This window comes from Podarcis liolepis, assembly GCF_965112155.1.
Source record: "Podarcis liolepis genome assembly, chromosome: 14".
Classification (NCBI taxonomy): domain Eukaryota; kingdom Metazoa; phylum Chordata; class Lepidosauria; order Squamata; family Lacertidae; genus Podarcis; species Podarcis liolepis.
The window spans coordinates 50070149-50096290 of record NC_139569.1 but is presented as its reverse complement, the minus strand read 5'-3'; the positions used below and the strand labels follow the sequence as shown (position 1 = coordinate 50096290).

Sequence of the window (26142 nt, the reverse complement as noted above, 5' to 3'; positions counted from 1 at the left end):
ACTCATGGCTTGAATAGAAGATAAGACTGTCAATGACAACTGACCATAAAGGATGGTTCTATATCCAGAGACATCTGATTAACTCAAATGGGAAGAGAAGGCTTAAGGCCTTTGTTGGATCCAGCAAGGCTGCTTTTATGTTCTTGAGATGATAAAGGTAACATCTCACTTTACAGGCCAAGGGAGCCAACATTTGTCCGCAGACAGTTTTTTCAGGTTATGCGGCCAGCATGACTAAGCCACTTCTGGCCAAACCAGAGCAGCGCACAGAAACGCCATTAACCTTCCTGCCAGAGCAGCACCTATTTATCTACTTGCACCTTGGTGTGCTTTCGAACTGCTAGGTTGGCAGGAGCAGGGACCGAGCAACGGGAGCTCACCCTGTCGCGGGGATTCGAACCGCCGACCTTCTGATCGGCAAGTCCTAGGCTCTGTGGTTTAACCCACAGCACCACCCGCGTCCCTTCTTGAGATGATAGTCATCAGCAGTGTCATGATGTGGATCTTTGAGAAGGACCGTGTGCCATAATGAGAGAAGGTTCACTCTCAGATGTTGCCCCCCAGGCCACAGCTCCATCCCAAGGTGGCTTGCTCTTTCCTTCTCTGTCCCTCCAACATTGTTTCACTGCTAATTCCATTGGCATCCTCCCAAGCATAGAAGCAAAGTCCTAGGGGTCGAGGCGTCTTCAGCCACCCCAATAAAATATTTGAGGGGGCTACCCTCCCCCAGTTGATGGGCATTGCCATTCAAATGGTGTATGTGATTGATTATGTGGGGTAAGGCTTATCTGCCCAACCCCCAATATTTTATCCAAGTTGGCACTCTGCCCCCAAATCCTTCCTCTTTCTCTCCTTCCCTGTGCTGAGTTTATATCCCCCCTTTAATAAATCCTTTTAGGATAATTAAATATACCAACCAAACTATCTTTTTTGGTTAGAAACCTCTTCAGATTTTCTCACTTAATGTCTCCCACTTCCTCCCCACTCTGCTCCTGCAACTCCACCTCACAGTTGCAACTGGTTTTTTTTAATTATTGAAAAAAGAATCCAGGAGATCATGACTTCATTAATGCAAAAACAGGGATGAAATGAAGAGTTGCACTTTCAGAAAAACAAAACAGCCTTGGGTGATGTTTCATTCCCGTCTTAATCTTTCATGGCAAACTTTCTGGAGCAGCAGCTGCAGTTCCACCTGTTTTCATCCTGTGGAGGTTCTCAACAACCTCCCTGCGCTCTCTATAAACAATACCACAGGAGTGGCGACTTCCTTTCAAAGGCAAAATGTTTTGAGAGACAACCCTAAGTGGCAAATTACAATTCCCAACCCATTTGTACAAATCCCCAGTTCCAAACATCTCTATACCAGCCTCCAAGAAAGTGTTAGAGAGCTTATGAAAAGCTTTGCCTGAGGCGGATGGATGCAATGCCAAGTCATTTACATGCAAGAAGCAATGACATTTATTTCCAAAAAGGCCTTGAACAACCAGCTTTGTACAGTTTGCTGAGGGGTTAGATACTTCTCCCTTGTATTCTAATGAAGAGCTCTGCATCTTCTTCCTGTGAACATCCTTTTTTGCTGATCTTATCAAAGATACCACCTTGCATATCTATTCCCTCAGAAGAGAGCAGGCCCCTAGTCCTCTGTGGTGAAGGGAAATATCTTTGATCCAGCTCATACCACACACAAAGGTCCATTAATTTCAGTGGGACTGCTCTCCGTAGGACTAACTATGGCTAACCCCTATTGCCATTATCAAGTTTAATCAGTAGAAAAATACCTCATTCACACATTCTAATCATAGCTACAAAGCCCCACACTCAAGGAGGAGTTCTCTGGAGATGCTGTCATTTTGATCTCTCTCAAGATGCTGATTTTATCTCACCAGTGTGGTTATCCCCCATAGAGGCTTGTGCCCAACTGAAATAAATATGAAGGTGAACTGGGAGACTTACAGAGATACATATTCCTACAAAAATCGTGTGCCTGCCCCTCTCTCTGCTGAGCAGTGGCACTCATACAGGGTCTGTGCTCCTTTGGAGAACTGAAGACACAGCAGAGATAGTCATTACTTTTAAAAACATGGTTTTTTCCACCTACAGTCATACCTCGGGTTGAATGTGCTTCAGGTTGAGCGCTTTCGGGTTGTGCTCCACGGCAGCCCAGAAGTAACAGAGCGCGTTACTTTCGGGTTTCGCCGCTCACACATGCACAGACGCGCCGTTGCGTCTTACGTTCCATTCAGGATGCAAACGGGGCTCCGGAACGGATCCCGTTCGCATCCTGAGGTACCACTGTATTGACACCTTCAGTCTGCACAGAGGGAGTTCAGGTCTTATGGCATGGTAATTTCCAGAGGAAGTAGCGCAGGCTCTTCTTCCTCCTCCTCTTCAGCTCTTCTTCCTCCTTCTCCCTGCCAGCAACCCTCCCCCCCCCAGCAGTTACCCTGGCAACCTTCCAAATCCCCAGTCTCTTTTCACACCTGGAGCAAAGGGGCAGGAGTTCTCTTGTATTGCTAATGTCCCTCAATTGTTCTTTTGATAGCAGTAGCTCAGCCAGGTTGTTTTGCATAAGCTAGCCAACATAACAATGATACAGTGATTGAAAGACTTAGATCATAATATTCATATGGTTTCTTGGGAGAAGCTATGGGGAAAGGACATGAAATTCATTGCCTGTTATGCTTTAAAAGAAAACTGTTTGAAAATGATGCACAGGTGGTATTTAATGCCAAATAAATTGGCCAAAATGTATAAAAATGTATCAAGTAAATGTTGGAAAGGTAAATAGGCTGAAGGGTCATTCTTTCATATCTGGTGGACATGCAAAAAGACTAAAGGCCTTTGGGAAATGATATATAATGAAATGAAGATGTTTAAGTGGGCTATTCCTAAAAGATCCAAAGGGATAATAGGGACTGATACTCTGAAGAAGTTGACCAAACTATTTATGTATGTGACCACAGCAGCTAGAATACCATACACAGAGAAATGGAAAGAAAAAAAGGTTCCAGCGAAGGAGGAATGGCTTTTAAAACTAATAGACTATGCAGAAATGGCAAAGCTGACGGCAAATTTAAGAGACCAAAATGATGAACTTTTTCTCGAGGATTGGAGACTTTTTGTGGACTATTTGAAAAAGTATTATAATCAAATGAAGTCGCCGGCAGGATTCAAGATATGAGCAGTGGAAGAAAAATGTCAAAATTGCAGGGATTTTTGTAACAGATAAGAGTTTGATATACAGTGTAGAAGCTTGATATACAAGTATAAAAGGGTTCAAATAAAAACACTGTGGAGGTGTGAGTGGGCAGTGAATCTATGAAACAAAGATGTTATGTAATTATTTGAAATGAAGGTAATTTGTGAAATTCTGGAAATTTAATTTTTAAAAAAGATGCTGATTTTATCTCATCCAGACACTACCCTTCCGCAAAAAAAGTTTAGGGCAGGGGTAGGGATGGACTGTCCAGATGTAGTTGGACTCCACTTTCCATCCCACCCAGCCAGGCTGGCAAGTGGCCATGGATTCTGAGAGTCTAGCAAGTGCTGGAGTCTAGCAACCTCATTTAGAGTGACATACAAGAGGTTAGTCCCAGTCCTATGGACCACCATGCCCAGTATTGTCTCCTCTGGCTGGCAGTCTTGGTTCCAGTGGGGTCTCAGGCAGAGAAGTGTCCTCCTCATCACTTGCTGTCTGAATCTGTCAGATGGAAATGCTGCCAGGGATTAAACCTGGGACCTTCCGAACTCAAACCAGTTGCCCTACTAGGATTTACTCAAAGTAGACCTGCTGAAATCAATGGACCTAGCTTAGTCATGTTCATTAATTTCAGTGGCTCTACTGAGTAAAACTTAGTTGAATATTGCCCACTTGGTTCGCCTCTAGACTTCGCTAGAGCAAGTTGCTCAGCTGGAGCTCTCCATGGTAGTGCCACACCTGCCTGCCTCCCTTGGCCTCTACTGGGCTCTTTTGCCAGACCAAACCAGGAAATTTAGAAGTCACATCCTTAGAAATTTGCCACTGTGAGCATACACAGGTTTACTCCTACCTGCCCAAACTAATAATGTCACCATTCAAAATAATATTTTTCTTAGGGCCATCTCACACATTACAGAGCAACATGCCTGCCAAACATTTGCCAAATGTACACTCAGCAAGGAGTGCAGCCTGTCTGGTTCTCTGCTGCATGGACCCATATGAGACCCACATGTTCTTTCATGGCAAATGCATCATTACGTTTTCTTCTGCATGGGCACACGTAAACAACATAACATGTGAAGACAAACCTTGTCAAGCAGCAAGGGTTCTCCAGTGTGTGCTTGAAATAATCTACTCAATATTAGCTATAGAAACCTGCAAATCCACCAAGACAGAACCATCAAGGCTAATAAGGAAAATGATGAAACACATTGATTAATTTGACTCCCAGCTGACCAGCCAACACAAGACACACAGGCTGGAAGCTTGTTAGAATGATGGGAAACAGAGAAACTCCTGGGTGCACTGCTGTTTTGGTTGAGTGTTTGAAGCAGTTTTGTGGCTTCACGGATACCTCATTCTCTGTGTAAGAATGGCCTGCTTACCCCTGAAGCAATTTTGAAAGGCAGAAGGCGCCTTACTTGCCATTGTCAGGAGCTCAGCATACCAGGCCATTTGAGTTTCCAATGGCTGAAGAAGGCACCAGGCCATCAGAAGTGGAGGTGAGAAACCAAGTCAGAGTCCAGAGCATGAGATCTGTGGTGACCAATGCACATGTCTGATGCAATCCAATCCATGTAAATCTGGTCTGTGTACATTACCTCTATCATAATTCCACCACACTGTGCAATAATTTCACAAACACCCAATGAAACGGGCTGAAAATGTTATTAGAGCCAAGATAAGACTTCTTTGCATTCCTCCCTAGGCACATCTATGACAAGCCAGTGGAAGGAAAGGGAAGCTAAACTGAAAGCTGCGTGAAATCACTACTTTAAAAAATCCCAAAAAATCTAAGTGCCCACCACAGATATCCTTCATAATGCAAGAGTCTGACCCTGTTGCACCACCATCCAAACTTTTACTCTGATTTCCTTTTAATCATATAATTTCAGAGTTGGAAGGCACACCAGTGGTCCTCTAGTCCAACCCCCTGCAGCACAGGAATCGTAGCTAATGAATACCTGACAGATGGCCACCCAACCTTAGTTGAAAGACCTCCAACAAAGGAGAGTCCACCACATTCTAAAGGAGTCTGTTCCACTCTCAAGCAGGTCTTAAAGTCAGAAAGTACTTTCTGATATTTAGTAGAAATCTCCTGTCTTGTAATTTTAATCCTTTGGTTTGGGTCCTACCCTCTGGAGCAGCAAAAAAGAAGCTTGCTCCATCTTCCAGTTGACAGCTCTTCAGATATTTGAAGATGGCTATCGTATAGCTTCTCCTTCTTCTCCAGGCTAAACATACCCAGCTCCCTCAGCTGTTCCTCAGAAGGCTTTGTTTCCAGACCATTTATCATCAATGATCACCCTCACCTGCGCATGGTCCAGCTTGTCAATATTTTTCGTTTACTGTGGTGCCCAGAACTGGACACAGTGTTTCAGTTGGGGTGTGACTAAGGCAGAACAGAGTGGTACTATTATCATAAAGTTGTTGTTGACATCCATCTGTTTCAGGAGACCATTGAAGAGTGTGCCTTTGGAGATGAGCTCAAGTGCCTGCTGTGGCTATAGAGACTGATATGGGAGAGACATGTTTTGTTGCAGATGAAGCAATGAAGGCATCCGGTTGTGCTGTTGCAGATGCACCATGGCGTTTCTTCTTTCTGCACTCCTCCCAGCAGTCAGTCCTCCTCTGGAGTAGCATATCACTACTGTGGATACACAACCTGATTGGTTGTCTCCAGGCACTGTGGTCATCTGCAAGGGGTCCCCACACGGTGGGGTTGATGCTGCCAGCCTTTGTGTCTCAATTGCAGACATCTTTGTAACGCAGAGTTGGTCTGCCAATGGGCCTAGTGCCTGAAGACAGCTTCCCATAGATCCTTGGGGATCATTATGTTCTTCCATTGGATATGGTTGGTTTTTATTGTTTTTTTTTTGTACACTGCTTAGGGATCTTTTGATATGAAGCAATTTATAAATATTTTAAATGAATAAATTAATTCCTTGGGAGAGAATTTTTATCCAGGCACAGAAAAGCAACATCTTCCAGGGTCTCCCATCACTCTTGCCCCCTTGACTATGAAACCTTGTGCTGCAGACCTGTGTTAAAAGCTCTGCCAGGGAGCTGCATATAACCCTGTTCAATACACCTATGTGTACTGTTATCCATGCCTGCACAGTAACAACTGGATGCACTAGAAGTTCAACAGCACAGGGCTGCATTTAGCCATTTCTGGACTGTCCTATAGAGTTTCTAATCTACTGCTTTGCATTGCAACTGGCCTTGAACTTTTGGGGCAAGTTGGGGTAGAATCCCAAACAAGTAAATACATCACTGTCATAAAGATCAGAAGAATACAAGCTAAGTGATCACAGCAATTAGCTGAACAGCACTTAAGAAAAAAAATCAAATGTAGCCTAATGGTAATTAGCTGTCTGGCAAAGGCCAATTAATTTCTCACCAACTGGTGCAAGCAACTCAAATGAAGGAAGTACGCATGAGAGGGGTGGGGAGAGGAGAAGACAATGAGGGTGCAAGAATGCTCTAATGGGGCCATTTTTTCCTGATCTATTGCAGTGGTGGGGATGGATGCAAACATGGTGGAGCTCCACAGGTTTCCAGCGTGCACTAGAAGGAGACAGCAAGGAGAAAAGGAGGGACACTGAAAAAATGGGTGGAAAGACCAGCCAATGACATGGTGAGAGGAGAGGATATTGCATCACTGTCATTTAATTTATTTATTTATTTATTTATTTATTTATTTATGCAAATGAACACAGATGAGGAGAACTTATATGTAACCCTAAACAAGGTAGACCAATAGTCTGAATCTTTGGTGAAAGGTGGTAGCTCAGTGGTAGAAGGTCCCAGGTACCATCTCTAGCGAGGGCTAAGACTTTGTTATAAGGCAGAGCCATGTGTTCATGTTTGTTCTGTCAATACATCCATGCACTTCTCTTCCAGTGGGGGAATTGCAAGCAGATACAGCTAAAGCTGGACTCTGCCTTTGTAGCACTTTGGTTTTGTTGTGCCTTTTGTTTTGAGAAGGCACATTCCATTCCATGCTCCTCAGCAGGGATGAAGCTTAGCTATCCTCCTGTGCATTTAAAACTGGCTGCTTCTACAATCTGTTGCCTCATTTATCATTTCATTACTTATTTACCTTAAAATGCATACCTCTCCAACTCCACCCTTACGAAGGAGTTGGTCCAAGTGGCTTACAAATATAAAATATACAAGCATCAAAGCAAGACTGATCCAGCTCAAATTATCACACCAAAATGGGAAGTGAAACGTAAGAACACAGAGCAGCATTCGGCAGTGATGCTTTAAGCAGCAACGTAATCCAAGGTTTAAAAAGGAAATGTTTTAAACTGCTAGTTGGATTCAAATGAAGAGGAAGGAGGCCTCTAGCCGCTTGACATAGAACGTTCCACCTCCAGGGGGCCACAATGGAGAAAGCCCACACATGAGTTGCCACCACCCTTGCCTCAACCTTTTATCCAGAACAAGGTCTGTCTAGGACAAACAAGCAAAAAAACCCTATCATAATCACACACCCCACCATCTTGCTGGCTCATTGTTGGAAAACAAATTTACCCCAGACTTGCCAAGCCTGGTGCCCTCTAGATGGCCTTTGAACTACATCCCATAAGAACATAAAAAGAGCCTTTCCCCTACCTGCTACCTGAAATGGTTCACTGTAAAAAGTAGGCCTCAATTTGTTCACCACTCCAAGCTCTCTCAATTCCCAGCAGGTTATATTTCCTATTATTCTGAGACTAATCAACAGCCGAGACCTGCCAGTGTCATTGCCCCATGTACTGAACTTCTCCAACCTTCTTAATTAGTTTCCAAATACAGAATAAATCATTGTTTGAACACACACACAAAGGCTAACAGCATCTCTTTTACTTCTCCCTGCTCCAAGTCAGAAAAAATTATTTTCTGCTTTGCACCAGTGCTTGCCTGGCTGCTGTTCATTCATAAAACAAGAGCTTCCTGTGGTAAGAGACCAGCTGATCTCTCGCACTTCCACTTGTCAATTCATGTTAGTCTTGTGCCTCTCCAGAGAGGGGAGAAAAAACTTTTCTCTCATCTCTAAATAGCCAGAGGAGCCAGCTGCTTCCAGGCCTGTATTTCACATTTTTCATAGAATCATAGAATTGTAGAGTTGGAAGGGATCCCAAGGGTCATCTAGTCCAGCCCCTTGCTATGCAGGAATTCTGTCCACAACCATCCCTGGGTGGGCTCGAACCACCAGCCTTCTGGTTAGCAGCCAGACACACAGACCCATTGTGCCACCTAGGGAGTCTTTCCTCTGTGAATTTGTCTAATCCAGGGGTCAGCAAACCTTTTCAGCAGGGGGCCAGTCCACTGTCCCTCAGACCTTGTGTGGGGCCGGACTATATTCTGGGGGGGGGGGGGATGAACAAATTCCTAGAGATGCATTTTAAATAAAGGGACACATTCTACTCACGTAAAAACACGCTGATTCCCAGACTGTCCATGGGCCAGATTTGGAAGGTGATTGGGCCGGATCCGGCCCCCGGGCCTTAGTTTGTCCACCAGGGACTCTGATCCTCTTCTAAAGCCATCTAGGTTGGTGGCAATCATTGTCTCCTGTGGGAGTGAGTTCTATAGTTTAATAGTTTAACTATTTATCCCTAGATATTGGGGTTTCAGATTTAACTGCTATTACTTTCCAAAGCGGAACTGATAGATTAGGATTTCTCAACTTTTGTTTCCATTTGTGTGTGTGTCAACATGTAATTGGCAATACTTTGACCAGTTCATTCATGCCCCCTAACCTTCGGTGTACATCAGAGGTGGGCAGCCTCTAGCTCACAAGTTGGATGCAACTTTCCAGTGCTCTCTGTCTTGGCCTTGGGACACTTCTGAAGCCACACCCCTCACCGACTGAGCTCCATGTCCTCCATGAATGCCTTTGCCTGGCTGGGATGTGTCCTTGAACAGTGATAACTAGCTTGGATGAAGGATCCCAGCTGAAAAGACAATTTGTTTCCTTTTCATGACATCCACAATTAGCTGTCCAAGGTGGATGCTTCACTCTGTCTAATGGTAGGGCTGGTAATGGCCAGAGGTGGACAGGTGTGTACGAAGCACAGGCTCAGCAAGGCTCATTCTCGTAATGCTAAACTTTGGTTTAGTATTATGTTGAACCAGCCCAAAATTAGTTACAAAGGGGTTTGTTATATGTCTCCCGCATCCAGCGATGCCCTTCAGTTGGTTTGAAAGGCCACCTCCTTTTGAAAATGACCATCCCTACATCTACATATGTGGGACGTGGGTGGCGCTGTGGGTTAAACCACAGAGCCTAGATCTTGCTGATCAGAAGGTTGGTGGTTTGAATCCCCGCGATGGGATGTGCTCCCGTTGTCCTGTCCCAGCTCCTGCCAACCTAGCAGTTCGAAAGCATGTCAAAGTGCAAGTGGATAAATAGGTACCGCTCCGGCAGGAAGGTAAACGGCGTTTCCGTGCGCTGCTCTGGTTCACCAGAAGCGGCTTAGTCATGCTGGCCACATGACCCGGAACCTGTATGCCAGTTCCCTCGGCCTATAGAGCGAGATGAGCCGCAACCCCAGAGTTGGTCACGACTGGACCTAATGGTCAGGGGTCCCTTTACCTTACATCTACATATAACAGCAATGTCTTCAGTCTAATGACTGGCCCTTATAGAGATAGATTTTGTACAACACTAAAACAAGTCCCCACCTGAGGGATAAAAGTTGGATAAACAAACATTTTTTCATTGCTGAGTTTCATCTCTAAGTTGCCCTTTCCCCCATTTCAATTAGTGGGCTGATTTCCTTATTGTTTTCTGCTCATGTTAATGGCTTTGGAGATGTACCTAAATTGTGGTTGATGAGTTTTACAATGTAAACAGCTGCAAGCACTTATGGCCATCTGAAACCTAAGGGCTTTTCTCATATTTCCCTCCAAATTGAAAGTAAACATCTAATGAGGAAAAATTACCTGGAAATACAAAAAGAAAAAGTGAGGCATCATAAAAGTCGTGCTCAAAGTACTGGAAGGAAATTCGGAAGCACCGGAAATCAGTAGTCATAGATTTGGTTTGGTTCTATCAGACTGATGTGTGCAATTCAGCCTCCCTGCCTCTCTGAAATTTCCTACCTGCCTTTAGGGACACAAGTACATGTTAGTGGCCAGGCACTGGCTGAACAGGAACATGAAATGAAAGAGAATGACATTGCTGGGACCCCATTTTCCCAGCCCCGGCTCCATGTGATCCCTCCTGAAGTAGATCAATGGTCCATCTGGCCCAATATTCTGCTTCCCACTAGTGCCTAATAAGATGTCTTGAGGAAACTCACAAGCAGAACTTGAAGTCAACAGTCTTTCCTCTGCTGCTGTGGCTCCCTAAGAGCTGATATTTGGAAGTACACTGCCTCTGAACAGGTTGGGGGTGGGGGAATACCATCAGGGTGTAGATATCAAGAGTGACAGCCTCCTTGATTATGTCTAGTCCTCTCTCAATGCTATCATCTAAATAATCATGGATCATATGAAATAGTACCTTTTTTGTCTGTTCTGAATTTCCTGCCAATCAACATCACTGGATAATCCCAATTTCTAATATTATAAAGAGAGGGAGAATTGTATTATTTTTTCCTCAGTCTGCTGTTTCCATCCCAGTTCAAGGATGTTCTGTCCTAGACCTGACGTTGCAAGCAAGGCAGCCTGTTGGTTGCAGCACCACAGACAGCTCCATGAAAACGCCTTGTGGCTCCAGCAGAGGGTAGAGGTGAACTGAGGCTTCTTGAGCCTTTGTCTCCAGGCCACGCCTCCCATGCTCTACCTCCCTTTGTTCAAGGAATAGTGACTATTAATGAGTCAACCACCTGGCCTGGGGGATGTGAGAGCTGTTGGCTTCTTCAACTATGCAGAGATAAAACACAGGGTTGTTGTTACTGCTTGTTATGTACTGAGTTGAATAGGATCCAAAATGCAGCAGTCTGATTGGTCCTAGAACAATAGGATCCAAAATGCAGCAGTCTGATTGGTCCTAGAACAATAGGATTCAGAATGCAGCAGTCTGATTGGCCCTAGAACAATAGGATTCAGAATGCAGCAGTCTAATTGGTCCTAGAACAATGCAGCAGTATGATTGGTCAGCAGGAGCCACCCAATCCAGCTCCAGGTGGAAGTGAATCCACAACCCGATTGGCCTACAGGAGAATCCCGGAATTAGCCAATCACGTGCAGCCCATTGTGTAAATAATGTATATAAAGGAGATATTGTGAGGAAACTTCCATTCCTCCCCACCACTATGAGCTGAATAAAGAGCATGAAATCCACTCTTGACTCTGAGTATATTTCACTGCTCCTCTCCCCTCTGAGGTCAGGATGATGACAAAAGAATACCCTTTGTCAACTGAGGAAACGGGGGGTGCAATGATACCACAGCTTCTCTTTTCTTTGATATCAGGCGAGAGCACAAGAAGAGACATGGGGTCATCGGCTTCGATCAATACTATGCTAGATTAAAATAGTTGCCACTGAAATAGGTGGGAATTGTTTCTAACAGTTCGTTCTTATCGCTTCATATTTTATAGTGATGTTTATAAAATGTTGCAAGTCGACTTGGATCCCAGCTTGGGAGAAAGGCAGAATTTTAAATACATTAAACAAACTCATGAGTAACTGTCCCATTTATTTCAATGTTCAACTAGCTCACATATCTGTTGGAACATGAAGTACTTCCTCAGTCTTCATAGTCACAATGGAATTGCCCCTCAAGGTGGATTTTTTAAAGAATAAAATACTCAATTGTCACATATTTTGTTTTTTAAATACTAAAATCTGACAGGGAATGATTAACCTTTGAATTTAACCCATTGGGATATACAGATTGCTTTATAAAGGTTTCCTTTTCTTTCTTTCTTATTTAAAAATGGAGATAAAAGGAATATATCTGCTAAAAATAGCAGTCCAATAGATAACAGACTAGATTTCCAAGACAGTTTACAGGAGGCTGATAAAAACAAAAACAATGAAGATAAAACAGTAAACTAAAACAGTAAATAGTAATGGCAAGGCACGAGAGGCATTTGGTGACTGACCCCAGGAAATAATCTCCAGGAAATAATCCACAGAGCCCACCAGGCCCCACTGCTACTTAAGATCTGCAAAAGCCCACTGCTCAGACCACTGATATTGTTACACCTTTTGGAGCCAATTTACACAAACAATTATTTCCCCGGGAGACACACACTCTGCACAATAAAAGCTTCCCTGAAAGGTCTGAGCAACTGTTCTACAAATAAAGAGTTTTGCTCAGTGTTAATTGTCAATGCCATTCTAAATCCATTCTTTAAACTGGACCTCTCTCCTCCTCTCTTGGGTGCTTTAAATACATCCACCCTGCTGTGGATTCCTTCCCATCAAAAGCAAATATAGCTCCTATCTGCAGGCCTGAGATGAGTTGAAATGCTGCAAAGGAATCAACGGTCTAGATCAGTTTTTACAATCCTCCCTTATCTAAGTAGAACTTCGACTTTTAAAGAATTGCATATTGAGTAAATCACCAGAAAGTAAACAGAGAATGAAGAATGCCAATTCAGGAAGCTGAAGAGGACACAAGGTACTGAGGGGTAGTCAATGTGGTTTACTGTCTTTTCCTGCTTGTGAGATTCCCAGTGTCTGTCCCCTGTTGGAGACAGTGGGCTTGGTGTGATACATCTGCTCCAGCAATGCAATTCTTGTTTGTTCATCAAGCCTGCTACCCCTTACAGTGGCTGTGTGAAAGGAAATGAAGGCAACAAGATTGCTGCAAAGATATGGTTCTCCTCTACGGTCACCCAATGTTAAAAGAGAATAAACTGGCAATTAAAATGAACATGAGAATTCATAAGTTCTTGTTAATGTTAAACAGCTTTCCAGATGGGCAGAAAATCAAAACGCACATCTGGCACTTCCACAAGCCAATGCAGAAATAATGGGAATCTTATTTACTCCCCTTCCACCTCCCCTCCATTTTGTCTCCTACTCTGAGAATGTTCCTTCCACATGAAAAACAGCAACAATAGCTTCACCTGGACAAAAAGGGGGACTGTTCATCTTGGGGAAAGAGGAAGAAACAAAGAGAGGAAGAGAAAAGGAAAATGCAAACAGCATTTCATAGAATCATAGAATCTTAAGAGTTAGAAGGGATCCCAAGGGTCATCTAGTCCAACCCCCTGCAATGCAGGAATCTCAGCTAAAGCATCCATGGCAGATGGACATCCAACCTCTGCTTAACAACCTCCAAGGAAAGATCGTCTACCACTAAGATAGTGGTCTGTTCCACTGCTGAACACCTTAGTGTCAGAAAGTTTTTCCAAATGTTTAGTCGGAATCTCCTTTCTTGTAACTTGAAGCCATTGGTTCAAGTCCTACCCTCCAGAGCAGGAGAAAACAAGCATGCTCCCTCTTCCATATGGCAGCCCTTAAGATTTGAAGATGGCTATCATATCTCCTCTCAATCTCCTCTTTTCCAGGCTACACATACCCAGCTCCTTCAAGCGCTCCTCACAAGGCTTAGTTTCCAGACCCTTGATCATCTTGGCTGCCCCCCTCTGTACACGTTCCAGCTTGTCAACATCCTTCTTGAACTGTGGTGCCTAGAATTGGACACAGTATTCCAGGTGTGGTCTGACCAAGGTACTATTACTTCCCTTGATCTGTCTTCTGCAGCATTAGCTGCCCCTCCTAATTTGGTGTCACCTGGAAATTTGATGAGCATCCCCATAATTCCTTCATCCAACTCAGAATGGAGCAAATATATGGGACAGCAGACTTTGGAGACAACTGAACAAACTTGACTTAAGGGTGGTTGTGAAAGGAAGAGATCCTTTTCCTGTTTTCATTTCTTCGTTAAGTGAAGACTAAACTTTTCTGGCTGCTGAGGCTGTATGACCTGCTGCTGCTTAAATTCTGTTTCTTTAGAACATTTGTGAAAGATCATGGCTGACTGACTGGCACCCTGAACTGGAGAACATTACACTGCGACAATTTGTTGCAGGTCCCACTTTTGCATTTGCTAGTGAGTTTTGGTCCATCTTCATTGCTGTATGTTTAAAAGTCACCCTAAGAGGAATTTTTGCACCAGCAGAAAAAAGGGTACCAGTGTTTGTTTGCTTGTTTGCTTGTTTGTTTGTTTGTTTGTTTAAGTAAGTAAGTAAGTAAGTAAGTAAGTAAGTAAGTAAGTAAGTAAATGCTGTGCTTCATTTTTAAGGTAGTAAGGCTTGGACACTGTCTTTGAAATAAAAAGGCAGAGTAACCAGACTCTGTAAATATATTAGACAAATGGATTCAGTCTGTAAATCAGATCTGTAACCTTGATATCAGCTTTGACTTATTCCACATAAATGCAGCAGCGGATTCGGCTTTGACAAATTAATGTTTGATATTATGGTTTAATGCCTTTGACGTTTGCCACTCTGACGGCTCCATAGACAATAATAAAACATTAATAATGATCAAAACTAATACGTAGAAAGCTTTGCATAGGTCTTCCATGTGTAACATGCCAAGTGAATCTGATAGACCATACATTGACACCTCCATTACCGCTCATTATAATAATATAATAATATCATAGTAATGTTTCTGTAATACATTACTCTATCTTGCCCTCAATTTGCTCTGAGTGATTTTGCCAGCTCCAGGACAGGCAGATACTGCAAATCCAGTGGTCAGCCAATATAAATGGGGACATCAGTCTCCAATTAGCAAGTATCAAAGCTGATAGAGTTACATTGGTGGGGAATATCCAAAGATCTTTATCTTTGAACAAAACTTATTAGGCCTCTCTCTGACATATGGACAGTCTTAATGAAACTGAATTTCAGCTAAGTCAGTAGTTATTTTACCCTCTGATACCTTTGAAGAATCTGTTGGAAGCTTTAATGTCTTGTAATTAAACAGAATCTTTAATATGCTTCAGTATAAAATAGGATGTAACAAGCTGGGAACTTCTAGTTCCAAAATGGTCTTGATCATCCAGGCAAACTTGTCTGTGTTGCACTGGCTACAACATTAACATGGTTCAAACATTTAGTCACAGCCACTCCAGACACTTAACAGCCTGTAAAGTAAGGTAGACAACGGTTTAATTGGGGATGGGGAAACTTCCAGATGTTGCTGGATTACAAGCACCCCCAGACTCCGAAGTGGCTCCTTTGGGGAGGGGGGTGCAAGCCCATCCAGGACAAGCAACTGACCAATTTCCCATGCATAGGAACCACTCATCCACCGTGCCCCCTTCTTATCAGGATTCCAGCTCAACTTATTTTTCCTCATGCAACCCATCAGGGAATTCACTTCAGGAACTGCACGGCCTCTCCTGACTCAGATGTTGTGCAGAAACAGAGCTGGGTGTCATCAGTGAATTGATGGCACCTTGTCCCAAAACTCATAATGACTGCTCTCAGCGGTTTCATATAGATATTAAATAGCATTGGGAATTTTAAAAATGCCCCATGGTACCCCAAAGTGTAATCACCTAGACATGGTATTCAGAGATACACTGCCTCTGAAATGAAGGTTGCATTTAACCATCATGGTTAATAGATAGGCCTCTCCACCTCTTCCATGAGTTTCTTTGCTTCCCTGCAAAAATCATGCTGTCCAGTAGCTCTTTTCACAGCTTGTGGCAGCTAATTCCTTGTACAGTGGTACCTCGGGTTACATACACTTCAGGTTACATGCGCTTCAGGTTACAGCCTCCGCTAACCCAGAAATAGTGCTTCAGGTTAAGAACTTTGCTTCAGGATGAGAACAGAAATTGTGCTCTGGCAGTGCGGCAGCAGCAGCAGGCCCCATTAGCTAAAGTGGTGCTTCAGGTTAAGAACAGTTTCAGGTTAAGAACGGACCTCTGGAACGAATTAAGTACTTAATCCGAGGTACCACTGTACGTTGTGTTAAGAAGCCCCCTTTTTCTGTCTTGAATCCCCTCCCCATCATTTGGGGAGGCCTGAGGATGGAAAGAGGCTTCTGAAACACTAGAATTCTGTCCACATCTGCAATGACTGGCTTTCCACGGTCTCACTGCAAAGGTTCTCAGAGGTATTTCCCAGGGCTAGCTTCACAGGGAGGCATAACTGGGCACCTGTCAAGACCCTACACTCCAAAAGGAGGCCCACTGAAGAGCCCCTGAGACACCTCTATCACCATTACAGCCGTGCAACTCACCCCACCCTCTGGAACAGAAGGAAAGTACAACCAAACCACAGTGGAAGTGAGGAAGAGGAGTGACAACTGCCAATGTCTGTTTCTTCATTGGCTCTCTGCAAAGTGATGATGTAGAGGAGGTGGAGCGACTGGCAACAATGGCAGTGGTGGAGATTGGGTATGCTCGTGGAAGAAGACAGGCCCATTAGGGATAGGGAGAAATTTGGCTCAGATAGGATTTTAATGCAAACCAACCTAATTCACACAGCATGGGGACCAAAACACAGTTATCCTTCGAAACTCAAGACTTCACTGAATTTTGTGATACAAGTCTCCAGCCAAAAGCAATGTATACAAACACGTTTGCTGGCAGAAAGTGTGCATCAAAGGCATGCATCAGTGAAAATAACAAAAAATGCATTAGGGGGAATCAATTGCAAAAATGTGTGCATATCAGTCAAAGTAGCATATATCAATGTGCTCAGAAACATGTGCTTTAATCTGTTTTTTGCTGGTTGTGGATTTTAGTTATTTTTTAAAAAATATTTTTAAACTGCTGGTTTTATTCATTGATAATTGCAGTTTTATTCTTTTTGTAAATCACTTTGGGAGGTTTTTTCTTGCAATCAAGTTGTATATACATTTAATGAAATAAATAAACTAAATAAATATTAAGAGGTATTTGAAATGCTGATGAATTTTCAGGAGTTTTTTTAAAAAACAAAAACAAAAAAAACCCCAGGCTGATGCAGAAATATGGAAGACTGAACTCAAGACTAGAAAATATCAGAAGCCAAGAAAAACCAAAAGTCCTATCTCCCCATCCCCTGGGCTCATTGATGTTGAGTGGCCCTATCCCCTCAGCTCCTCCCTAGGCCCTCAAAACCCTGCAGCCAGCATTTGCCTTTCCCATCAAGACTGAACTACTGCAATGTGCACTATGTGGGGCTTCCCTTGTCCTTGACCCAAAAGCTACAGTTAGCGCAGAACGCTGCTGAACGATAACTGACAGGAGTGAAAGCTTGTCAGGATATAACAACTGTGCTCAGAGACCTGCACTGGTCATCTATTTGCTACTGGGCCGAGTTCAGGGTGTTACTATTAGTATATAAAGCCCTTAGTAACTTGGGTCCAGTTTGCCCATGAGATAGCCTTATCCAGTGCTATTTTTCTTGAAAAAGAGGTGCTAGAACTCACCACGAGTTAAAGAAAATATTCAAGAATAGCTTTGTTAAAAAACCAGAAGCTTGCTTATTAGGGTTAGTTGCAGGAGAGATACCAAAGTGTGACCAGAAATTATTTATGTATGCAACTACAGATCAAGGACTTTATTAGCCCAGAAATGGAAACAGCGAGAGATACCAACGTTAGAAGAGTGGCAGACGAAAATGATACCAACAGGATCAAGCTTTTCAAAAAGACTGGAGTAAATTTATATTATATTTGAAAGAACATTGTAAACAATTAACAACACTAGCGGGGTTGTGAGAAGACTTGCAATGCTAAGATTGGTACCCTTTTACCTTTATTGAAAGTTAAAGAGACTAGGAAGGAAAACAGGAAAACAGTAAAAGGAAAGACCTGCAAATGCTAGGAAGAAAAGATATACGGTAAATGGGGAAGCCATGAAGCCGGAGGGAGGGAAGCTGATGCTCAGACGAGCAATATATAAAGTGAATTTTAAGATAATGTCCAAATAGGAAAAAAATGGAAAATGCAATAAAAATATGAATTTTTAAAAAACAGAACTCACCATGAGCGCCTCACTTGTCATCTTATGATGGCAATGGTGCCCACTTGAGAGGTGACAGAACTGATTTCTAGAGAGTTCCAGCTGGAAAAAAGCCCACACTTCATCCCATATATGCCCACTTGACCACTTTGATCTGGAGACTGGCATTTGTAAGAAATCAGTTTAGGAGTGTGGCAACAGCTCCAACTCCCTGCCTATTGATATCAGACAGAGCCTTGGAGGGTTGTTTTGTTTTTTGTGTATAATTTTAATGAAATAAATGAATATTTAATTAATTAATCAGCAGAGGAAACCAGTAAGCAAAATGTCCAGGAAGAGTTCTCTCCCTCAGCCCCAAACCTCAGGCAGTGATGTTCTGCCTTTCAGGGGTTTCAAGCGCAATGGAAATGGATGAAAAGCTGAGAGCAAGTGGAAGAAAGAAACACTGGGCCTAAGTGCAGAAAACATCTCTGGATTGAGGCGTGCCAGCTCCCTTCTTCTGCCTTATTATTTTCCACGGCTGGAGCCAATGGGGAAATATTTTAGGCAAATTAAGACAGTTCGACATGAAATGCAGGCTCCTCCTGCAGGGAAGAAAGATCTGTTTTTTCCCCTCCAGAATTTATGGCTTGACACTTCAAAGGCCTGTTTCTTTCACATTTCACAGGCATTCTTCTATAAATACAACTGGATGCATGCATACAGACAGACTAGAAGAATATGGTGGTGGCTGCTATGCAGAAGTGTTAATGATGAGCTGAGGCCATGTGGTCAGAGCACGAAGCCTCAGTCATGGGCTGATGTGGCCTAAGACCAGCCTTCCCTACCTTGGTGTCCTCAAGATGATTTGGGTTTCAGCTCCCAACTGCCCCAGCCAAGCACATCCGAGAGGGTAGCCTAAAGCCAGGGCTTCATCAACTCATATAATTGAACCATGGCTGAGGGCAAGGGTACACGAAAGGCCACCTGCCCATGGTATGAGATCTTCTTCATGCACTCCTGCCTCCTGAGGCCAGGTGGGTCACTGCTGTGCATTAAGGCTTCTCTATAGTAGCACTCCACCTCTAGGGTACCCCCCTGATGTAGATCTGTAGACCTTAATAGACTCCATGGAGTGCCAAGGGCCTTCCTCTAGTCTAGTTCTGATTTCCCCGCCTCTAAAGGGATATTGTAAACATGGGAAAAGGTTCAGTAAAGGGCAATCAAAACTGTCAAGGAGATGAAGGAGCAACTTCCTCACAGAATCATAGAGTTGGAAGGTACCCAAGGGTCGTCTAGTCCAACCCCCTGCAATGCAGGAATCTCAGCTAAAGCATCCATGACAGATGAACATCCAACCTCTGCTTAAAAACTTCCAAGAAAGGAGAGCCCAGCACCTTTCGTGAGAGTCTGTTCCATGGCTGAATAGCTCTTACTGTCAGAAAGTTCTTCCTGATGTTTAGTCAGAATCTCCTTTCTTGTAACTTGAAGTCATGGGTTTGAGTTCCGCCCTCCAGAGCAGGAGAAAACAAGCCTGCTCTATCTTCCACGTGGCAGCCCTTAAGACATTTCAAGATGGCTATCATATCTCCTCTTTTCCAGGCTAAACATACCCAGCTCCTTCAAGCGCTCCTCATAAGGTTAAGTTTCCAGGCCCTTGATCATCTTGGTCACCCTCCTCTGCACACATTCCAGCTTGTCAACATCCTTCTTAAATTGCAGTGCCCAGAACTGGACACGGGATTCCAGGTGTGGTCTGACCAAGGCAGAAAAGAGTGGTACTATTACTTCCCTTGATCTGGACACTAGACTGCTCATGAAGAAAGGTTGCAGCATTTGGGACTTTTTAGTTTTGAGAAAAGGTGAGTGAGAGGTGACATGATAGATGCTTATAACATTTTGCATGGCATGGGGAAACTGGATAGAGAATAATTTTTCTCCCTTTCTTGTAACACTAGAATTCATGTATATCGAATGAAGCTGACTGTTGGAATATTTGGGACAGGTAAAAGGAAGTACCTTTTCACAAAGTGCAGAGTTAAAACTATGGAACTCACTCCCACAGGAGGCAGTGATGGTTTTAAAAGAGAATTGAACAACTTCATGGAGGGGAATACTAACAATAGCCTGATAGTCATCCTCTGCTGGAAGCCACAGGAGGAGAGAGGATCTTTGTGCCTGGGTCTTTTTGGGGGGCTTCCCATTGCCACCGGACTAGTCACTGTAAGAGCAGGACGCTGGAATAGATGGGTCATTGGCCTGCCTTAGCAGGCTCTTGTTATGTTCTTCTGTGCCCCCACTTTCCTCCAAAAAAACCAGGACAGGGTGCACACACAATTACGTACTTTGTCCTCATAACCATCCTGCAAGGTTCCAGTTAGGCTGGAGGTGGGGAGAGGGAGAGGGAGAAGGAGAAGGAGAGAAACCAATTGTGATCACCCACTGACCGCCATGGCTAGATCCAACGGTGGAAACAGGATGCTGGGGAAGATGGGCATTTGCTCTGATCCAGCAGCCAGGCTCTTCTGCTCCTGCTCCCCCCTTCTCCCCAGTTGCTCACAGCCCTACTCAGCCCAAGTTGCCCTGATGTTGGTTATTTTTCAATCAGCCTGGTGGCATGCAAACAAATCCATTTATGCTACAGAATTCTGCATAATGAATAATAAATAAAAGAAAGTTATTCTGAAAATTCTGACAAGCAGCTTGTCAAAAAAGAAAGAAAGAAACTCCCCCCCCCCATGTTTTCCCCACCCTTCATGGTGGCAAAACCTCCTGGCTCAAAACACTAATCTGCACCAGTGCGCGCTCTCTCTCTCTCTCTCTTTTGCACACAGAGTATAATCTATTTACTATGCTCCTGTGTTGTTATTTTTTAAATCACATCAGAGGAGAGCAAGTTCGATGAAGGCCTTTCATCTTAACAAGCCAAAAGGATGCATCACAAAGTTATAAGTGCAAAAATCATTCCAAACTTTATCACAGAGATGTATTTATGGGAGCAAGGAGTGGGAGTCTTACAGACTCTCTGCACTAACATCTCTACAAACCCACAATGCTGAATGTAGCACTAAGTTAAGCACAGCCAACAGACAAAGGGACAGACTATATTAAGATCAGAGAGGCTTTTTATCAGCTTAGATTCTTTGTCATCAGTCCCATCAGGAGACTCTTGACACCAGCCATTCATCTGTTGAGGATGGCAAGTCATCAGAGTTCTTAGCTAAAATGTTTAGGGGACTGGATTGGGCTTCCCAACAAGGAAAGGCTAAATAATTGGGCCTTTCCAATTTAGGGGGAAGTGCAATGAATGAGGTGGGCAGGATCACTGTTTAGAACATAAGAACACAAGAAGAGCCTGAGGGATCGGCCAATGACCCCTGCTCTCACAGTGTTAACCAAATGCCTCTCTCCTCCTGTGATTTCCAGCAACTGTTGAGACAGAGCACAGACATCATGACCAGTCGGCATCAATACCCCTCTCTACCATGAATCTGTCAAAACCTCTTTTAAAGTCATCCAAGTTGGTGACCATCACCATCTCTTGGAGGAGTGAGTTCCATAACTTGACTCTGCGCTGCATGAAGAAGTACTTTCTTTTATCTGCAATAAATCTTCCATCATTCATCTTATAGAATCATAGAATCCTAGAGTTGGAAGAGACCACAAGGGCCATCGAGTCCAACCCCCTGCCAAGCAGGAAACACCATCAGAGCACTCCTGACATATGGTTGTCAAGCCTCTGCTTAAAGACCTCCAAAGAAGGAGACTCCACCACACTCCTTGGCAGCAAATTCCACTGTCCAACAGCTCTTATCTTCATTGGATGCCCATGAGTTCCAATATTATGAGGGGGAGAAAAACTTTTCTGTATCTGCTCTCTCCATGCCATGCATAATTTTATAAACTTGTCACCTTTCTCACCCTTTCTCTATACTAAAAAGGCCCAAACGCTGCAATCTTTCTACACAGGGGAGTCGCTCCATCCACTTGATCATTTGGGTGGCCTTTTCTTAACCTTCTCCAACTCTATGATATCCTATTTGAGGTGAGGGGACCAGAAGTGCACGCAGTACTCCACATGCAGCCACACCAGAGAACAGCATTATGATATTGGCAGTTCTATTTTCAATTTCTTTCCTAACAATCCCTAACATGGAATTTGCCTTTTTCATGGCTGCAGCGCACTGGGTCAACATCTTCATAGAGCGCTCTACTATGACCCCAAGGTCTTACTCTTGGTCCTTTACCTCCAGTTCAGGCCCCATCAGCATGTATGTGAAGTAAAAAACGTTTTGCTCCAACATGCATCACTTTACACTTGTTTACATTGAATTGCATTTGCCATTTTACTGCCCGTTCACTCAGTTTGGAGGTACTTTTGAAACTCTTCACAAACTCTTTTCGTTTTAACAACCCTGAACAATTTAGTATCGTCAGCAAACCTGGCTACCTCACTGATCACTCCTAACTCTAGATCATTTGTGAACAAGTTAAAAAGCACAGATCCCAACACCGATTCCTGAGGAGACTCCACTTTCTACTCCTCTCCATTTATTCCTACGCTTTGCTTCCTGCAACTTAACCAATTCTTGATTCACAAGAGGACCTCTCCTCTTATTTCTTGACTGCTAAGCTTACTCAGGAGTCTTTGATAAGGTACTTTGTCAAAAGTTTTTTGAAAGTCCAAGCACACTACGTCAACTGGATCACTTCTCTCTATATGCTTGTTGACATCCTCAAATAATTCTAATAGGTTTGTGAGACAGGACTTTCCTTTCCAGAAGCCATGCTGGCTCTGCATCTGTGGGGCTTGTTCTTCTATGTGCTGGGTTATTTTATATTTAACAATACTCTCCACCAGTTTTCCAAGGACAGACATTAGCTAACAAGCCTGTAGTTTCCAGGATCCCTGAGATCCTTTCTTAAAAATTGGATTTATATTGACTACTTTCCAGTCCTCAAGTATGGAGGCTGATCTGAGAGACATTATTTTCATTAGATAATTTCAGATTTGAGTTCCTTGAGAACACTCGGATGGACGCAGCAGTTGGTTGGTTTTTATTTTGTCTATAAGGCCTAGAACCTCATATGCCATCACCACTATCTATCCTAGTTTTTCAGACTTACCTCCTGCAAAGGTTACCGGTACTTCAGGCACTGGGATCTGCCCTATATCCTCCATTATGAAGACAGATGCAAAGAAATCATTTAGCTTCCCTGCAATCTCTTTACCCTCCTTTACAACTCCTTAAACTCCCTTGTCACCCAAGGGTCCAACTGCTTCGCTAGATGATTTCCTGCTACTAATATATTTAAAAGCCCAGTCCTCAGCACCAATTCCTTCAGCCCAAGAGGATGCTGATCATTGATTCTCACTGGATAACTCCAAGCATAGGAAGAGAGGAACTTGAGTTATTCCAGGCCAGTGTTTGGCCCTTTAGCCCAACAGTGTTATTCCAGGCCAGTGTTGGCGCACTTTAGATGTTTCAGAATACCCTTCCCACCAGCCCCAGCCAGCACAGCTGATGGGAGTTGTAGCCCCAAACATCTGGAGAACAAGAGGCTTGCCAAAGGCTGCCCTCCTGGATGCCTTGGGTTTTGCAAAGAGGAAATTGCAAACGGGGGTGGGGGGGTGAGAGAGAAACCTGCAGAGCAAGCAGAGGGTGTGTGTTGAAATAAAATGCTGGCGGATCCGTTGTCCCCTTCCCAACCATCTTTAGCAGTGTCAGATTAAATATAACCACTGCTGTGTGTTCGGAATACATTACCCCATTCTGCGAAACACATCAGGCAATGTTCTTTCATTGTTATAAAGCTTTAATATTGTCTCCTTCCCGAGGCCATTGCTGAGGGTTGAGGCTGCCGCGTCCCCTTCCCTCCCGCTCCTTGCCTGTAGCGCATCCATTCAAATTAGACATCACATCTGTCATCCCCCTCTCTCTCCTTTTGCAGCACCAGCCCTGCTCCATCTTCTTTCAACTCTATCAGACACCTCTGTTCATTCTGTTATGATTGATCTAACACTGACAAATTAATAAACACAACACATTGGGCGTTGTGTTGCATGAATGCTTGTAATCTCGGGTAGAAAGGAAGCTTCACATTCGTAAGGCATTTTTTAAGAAATCAGAATTGCAAGAATTCCAGGAGAAAGGAAAGTGTTGTAACTGGGTGACCCCACAGTCAGTGGGGCAGTGCAAGGGCCACCGATGGGGAGAATCTGAGCTAAGGGCATTTCCCATGGGTGCCCCTGTAGTTTGGGATGTCCTAATCCCTCTGAAATTCACAATGGTGCCATCAGCTTCAAGTACCTCCTGAAGTCGTATCTTTCTCTTCTTTTTTAACCTCTGCTGTTGCATCTTGCTGTTTATGTTTCCTGGAAGTATTTCATATGAGTGTGTGTGTGTGTGTGTGTGTGTGTGTGTGAGAGAGAGAGAGAGAGAGAGAGAGAGAGAGAGAGAGAGAGAGATGGTTTTAAACCATGTTTTCAAGTTATGTTTTTAGTTATCTTGTACACTGCTTAGATTTCTTGAAAATGTTAAATGGCCTAGAAAATTTCCAAATATTTCCAAGTATGGTTTTAGTTGGAGGTGACAATAAACAGGGAAGACCTTTTTCTTTTTTCCTCATTTCCTTTATTGTACAACGTAAGTTGTGTTTTTATATCCCATTGTAAGTTTACAATTTTATAAATGTATCCATTTCATTCACTCCAGATTTTTTTTCTTTTGACTTTATTCTCAGAAGTGTTTTGTCATGAACGGATCTATTATTTTGTTCATATTTCTGTGGTCTGCTTTTGTTGTTCAATAAAACAAACAATATACATAAATATAAAATTTCCAAATACCGGTAAACAAATGATGTGAAAATATTAAAATTTGTCTTCTCTGACTAGCTGCAGGCCTTCCAAGTCTCTGGCAGAGGAAGGGTCCCTCCACACCCTCTTTTTAACTGAGGATGAGCCAGGGATTGGGCCAGGAGCCTTCTGCATAACAAGCAAGTGATCTCTCAATCCGCTGTGGTCCCTCGCCAAATCCTAAAACCCAGGTTCAGAGCAGAGTCTTGGCGGCAAAGGAGGAAGCCGATCTGGAATGGGCCAGAATTCTGTGAAGAATTCTGGGCAACATGAAATAATCAGGAAGAATATATTGCTTTTTCAAAAGGGTCAGCTATTAATAGGTTTATAGGTTTTCTGTAGGGAATTCTTTGCTGGGAGGGGGCAGAACTATGAGTTGATGGATTGATGGACAAATCTGGCAGTGTTAGTTTCTCTTCATTCCCCCCCCCCAGCCTGAAGTTTAGTTCTCCCCATTCCCCCCCGTCTGCGATTTAATGAAACAAAAGCAACCCAAAATGCAACTGCATTTTCTTGCCCATTTCTCTTTGTAAACAAATTTTTGCACACCTTTTTTCTTTTTTGTCTGCATGCACAGTTTTGCATGCAATGTTCTCCACACACTTTTGGACTTTTCACCATTTTCACCAGTGCACACATTTTTGCACACAACCTTGGGAATGGGGAACCAACTGCACTGCAAAATTTGGAGACATACCGTATTTTTTGCTCCATAAGGCTCACTTTTTCCCTCCTAAAAAGCAAGGGGAAATGCGTGTGCGTCTTATGGAGCGAATGCAGGCTGTGCAGCTATCCCAGAAGCCAGAACAGCAAGAGGGCTTGCTGCTTTCACCGCGCAGCGATCCCTCTTGCTGTTCTGGCTTCTGGGATTCAGAATATTTTTTTTCTTGTTTTCCTCCTCCAAAAACTAGGTGCGTCTTGTGGTCTGGTGCGTCTTATAGAGCGAAAAAATACGGTACTTAATTCAGAGCGTGGCTGCATCCCAGTTCACCTGTTGGTTCAGGAAGGGGAAACGAGGCGGGTTCACACTGAAACATGAAGAGAATGAATCTCTTTACCAGCCAGCAATTCATTTTCTCATCCAGGCATTTTACTTCAGCCACTTTCCTTTCCCCTCTTCACCCTGTCAGTTTACCATCCATATAAAGGTCTGTATATAAAGGGGCGTGCATCTTCGTGGTAGGTAAGGAATACCCCGATTCGTGCAAAGACACACACACAGCCCACTAGTAAAA

At 43.5% G+C, this 26142-nt stretch overlaps 1 protein-coding gene across 3 annotated transcripts in view; it reads right to left on the bottom strand.

The window, feature by feature from the left end:
* The window catches only part of RORA (RAR related orphan receptor A), a gene marked incomplete at its 5' end in the record, with an annotated part of 361111 nt that overhangs the window by 303222 nt on the left and 31747 nt on the right, over positions 1-26142 (bottom strand). The window lies entirely within an intron of this gene.